At 56.4% G+C, this 4208-nt stretch overlaps 1 non-coding gene across 1 annotated transcript; it reads left to right on the top strand.

Moving 5' to 3' along the window:
* The first annotated feature begins 604 nt into the window (after positions 1 to 604).
* TRNAI-AAU lies at positions 605 to 678 on the top strand. The gene has a single exon. It is a non-coding gene; the product is annotated as a tRNA-Ile (tRNA).
* The last annotated feature ends 3530 nt before the right edge of the window (positions 679 to 4208 follow it).

Here is a 4208-nt window from a genome sequence, read left to right as displayed (position 1 = left end):
AGAGGATACGATCGGTTTCCTTTTCGAATTACTCTTTCTGTTCCTGTGCATTTAGCAAACTGGGAAGCACCAAAGCCGATTCCCAAGAAAGTTCGAGAAAGTCTAAAGGCCCGAGGGTCTCCTCTAAGCGGAACTCATTAGCATTAGCATTTTTTTTTTATACTGCCCATAGCCAAAGCTCTCGAGGCAGTTGACAGCAATAATCACAGAATCATACACTCAAGTCACCCATCCCGGTTCTGACCAGGCCTGACCCTGCTTAGCTTCCAAGATTAGGCAGGAGCAGGCACTTCAGGCAAACGACAGCTTGCGACCCCAGTACGGTTCCACATGTGGAGAGTTGTGGTTTTGACTGCTTCTTCACTGAGGTGCTCAAAGCATTTGCAGAATCAGATGGGCTGCTGGGAACAGGTAAAGGGCAAGCAACTCCCTGTCGGTTCTGTCGCGCTGTCTGTGGTGCTGTCACACCCCCAGCTGGAATGGGTCCCTGACTCCTTTAACACGACATATGCACACCCAGCATGGGTTTCATGCAGAGAATAGTAGACTCAGAAATGGCCCTATACGTCCATTGTATCCAGCCCCCTGCCCAGTGCAAGTCAGTGGCTGGTTAGCTCAGTTGGTTAGAGTGTGGTGCTAATAACACCAAGGTCGTGGGTTCGATCCCTGTACGGGCCAGTTGCTATTTTGATCATTCTAGACATTCATGTGGTAGGCATGTTGTGAGCAGAGCTGGCTAGAGCCGGGGGTCAGACTAGATGGCCTGGGAGGACCCTTCTGCCTCGCCCTGTTTCTATGTTTCTAAGTCACCTGGTTAGAGGTTTTTGTAACCCCTTGCCTCGTGAAGAGCTCAGGAGAGTCCGAGACCTTGCACACAATTCGGTGAACTTTGGGTTGGCCTCATAAAACGATTACCCCTAACATGGATTTTGGAATTCTATTTACAGGGCAACATTCCTGACCTTGAGTTAATAATAATTAAGTACTCTGCCCAAGTGAGACCAAAGGGCCCATTTAATCAGATGTTTGGTTCCCCCAGTGGCTCACTGGCTGTTGAAAGGGTAACCCACCAGTAGGACCATGTTCCCCAGCAGCCTGTCTCTGCTAATGCAACCAAGAGCCACTAGCAGCTGTGGATTGCCTTCTCCTCTAGGAATTTGTCCAGTCCCCTTTAAAGACCATCCGGACAGGTGGCCAACTCTACACCTCATGGTAGACAACGCTACAGCTTCACTCTGTGCTGGGTGAAGAAGTCTTTTTAATCTTCAAAGCTCTCTCTGCTCAGCCACATGGGACCACCCCGCTCGAGTTGCAGGACTGAGGGAAGGAGGGAGAAACACGCTTCCCTTCGCTCACGTTTTCCTAAGCTAAAGAGTCCCAGATGCCACGGGCTTTCCTCACAGGGCTGGCCCCCCAGGCCTGATCATCTGAGCATGCCCAGAGCTGCCTGGGCCAGTCCACGTGGCGGCCGGGCCCCGTCGAAGTCGGCACAGATGTTACCCTCATCTTCCTTGGGCGCTACTGGGGCGGGGGGTCACTGGCTCGCAAGCGTGTCACCCTCCCCTGCTGCCCCACCCATGGGTTGATTTCCCACGGCTGTGCAATTGGGCGCTGGCAGAGCACAGTCCAAGCACCCACCTGGATGTCTCAGTGGGGGAGACACCCTCTTCTGGGGCAGGGCACGGCGAGGGTGGAATTCCAGGAACGAGCCTTGAGGACTGGCGGACCCTCAGCAGCGTGGCAAACCAGGCTGCTTAGTACAGAGGAGGAATGCAGCCTGTGTATGCTCAGAGGCACACTCTAGCTTTGCTAGGATGACCCTGCACCTGGAGATGGGCGCCCCAGCTGAAACCGAGCCTGCCGCAGACACACACGGCCTGTGTCTGAAACGCTGGGGACGGGAAGAGAACAGCATGTTCTGCCTGCGACTGGCTCCACGGGGTGCAGCTATGGGCCAGGTTTTGGGCTTGTCGTGACAGGGAGGCGTCTGCTTCCCAACTCACACGGGGTTCGTTTCCCTTCCGGCCAAGGAACTGCAAGATCTCATCTCTGGGATCATTCCTCGCTGCATAATGCAGCGCCTGATGTATTTTCCAGACGGATATCGGCAAGCCCACGGACGAGAACGGAGACTGCGACTTGCGGCAGAAGCAGGATGGAGCTCCCTATTCCCGGGAATCTTTGGGCTTTCCTGGAACTGGGGGCCCCTGGGACACGGGTGGGTTGCAATTACTGCAGTGAAGGAAACGTACTCTGCACATGCGTGAGCAGTACCGTCTCATTCATTGCCACCAGGGAGCCGGTGTGGCATAGTGATCGGAGTGTCGCACTGGGATACAGGAGACCTGCGGTCGAGGATCCCCCCTTGGGTACAAAATTTGCTGGGGGACTTTGAGCCGGCCCCTGACTCTTTGTCTGACCTGCATTCCGGGGTTGTGTGCAGGAACAGGAGGGCCACGGCTTCCTCCTTGCTGGAGAAAGAGCCGCGCTCGCAGGACCGCGAGCTGGAAGGGAAGTCCCAAGGCTCTGCGAAGGCTCCCCTACCCTGCCACTGGGGTCAGCCGAGGTCGCTGCCCCCCCCCGCCCCCCATGGGTGTTGGCTGCAAAGAGGCTGCGATCCAAGGCTGAATCACCAGCACCAGCCTGAGTCACATCGTGGCAGGAGACAGGGAGAGAAGCCAAGAGGCGAGCAGAGCGTGGCACGCTGGGACACACACGTGGAAAAGCAGACAGCCGTGTGCACTCGCAGCTGCACTCTGCACATGCTCAGGCACACAGAGGGGCGTGCACAGGAGCAGCCCTCTCATGATCGGTGGGTGACGGGTTAGCAAAAGGGGGACTTTTTTCATGGGTCTGTCTACCTCAGTTTTGCCTCCTTGGACCGACCAGATCTCAGGGTCCTCCCATCCACATAAAAGGACGATTCTAGTCCTCATGATTCTGGATAAAGCTGGGAAGCCAGGGCAAAACTCTTCTTCCATCTCATCCAATACCTACCTGCTTGGACAGGCACAGCTTTCCAGGTTCTCAAGCCAGGGTGGAATTTTATGTGAATTTTTTTACACAGAGAGGTTAAAACCCTGGGGCTTCTTAATGCAGAACAGGCAAGGGCGCCACCACCAAGATCTGCCTTCTTTGGCTCCAGCAATTTACTCGACTTCTGTCCTGCCCTGGCTTCCAGGTAGATTGCAACCCCTTTTGATTTTGCAACCTCCCTGCAAGGTAGGCTAGAAAGACGGCGAGGGGGAGACGACCCCCAGCTGCAAAACAGAAAGTGCAATGAAGCTTTGGTGGGGTTTGCAGCCGTGACCCCACCCTTTGCTGCCGAGCAGGGTGCATTCGAACCTGGGCTCCCGCTGCAGGAGAGTCTTGAGGCTTTTACAGAGAGGGTATCTGTGTGACTCTGTTCCCACCCTCAGCTCCTGGCTGGTGCACCCCTCCCCATCAATAAAGATGCCCCCTCCCAAATTCCACCCAAGCCAGGAGCAGCAGAATTGCTGGGAAGCCCGCCAGCGCCTTCTGCCAGGCGGAGCTCCTCGCCCGTTTTGGTCTGTAATTAAAACCGCCCTGCCTGGGTTTGGCCTGGTGGGCGACTTGGCCCAGCGCCGGCTGCCTCCAGAGGGCCAGGCTCTGGGGCTGCGGGGCCTCGTCACCCATCTCCGCCCAGCCCCTCGGTCACGCTGGCTGCGTTCCCCAGCCCGGCACCCGCCTTCGTTACATTCAGAAGCGAAGCGTCAGCGTCTCCCACCCTCCTCCAGCCAAGCCTGCAGAGGAATTCTGTGCAAACCCAAAGCTCGCACATTGCCGCCTCCACCTCCGCCTGGCAGGCGTGACTCTGCAGGAGGCGTTGGCAGCCCTGGCCAAACCTGAATCAGGGGTGCGGAATGGCTGGCCTGGGGGGGGCACATTCCTCTGCCCAAACCGCCCCCTTTCCCCACCTCTTAGCCTGACCACTGAGGGTTGGTGTTTCCTCAGCTTTTCAGCTTCCCTGTAATTCTGGGCAGAAAGAGCTTCGGACTGAAATATGCCGGCACTTTAGTCCCACCCAGCGCTGGAAACCAGGCCCCGAGAGCATCCCTAAAATGGAGTCGGCCCCTGGGCTGGACAGGGTTCAGCCTCCGATGGGAGGATTTCGTGGATGTCCACCAAGGGTGCAAATTTAAGCCCAGCAGAAGCACCAGGTTGTCAATGTTCTCTTTTCGACCCAT

Source organism: Varanus komodoensis, unplaced genomic scaffold (genome assembly GCF_004798865.1).
Source record: "Varanus komodoensis strain SLA01 unplaced genomic scaffold, ASM479886v1 scaffold80, whole genome shotgun sequence".
In the NCBI taxonomy this organism is placed as follows: Eukaryota; Metazoa; Chordata; class Lepidosauria; order Squamata; family Varanidae; genus Varanus; species Varanus komodoensis.
This window is presented reverse-complemented; position numbering and strand designations above follow the sequence as displayed.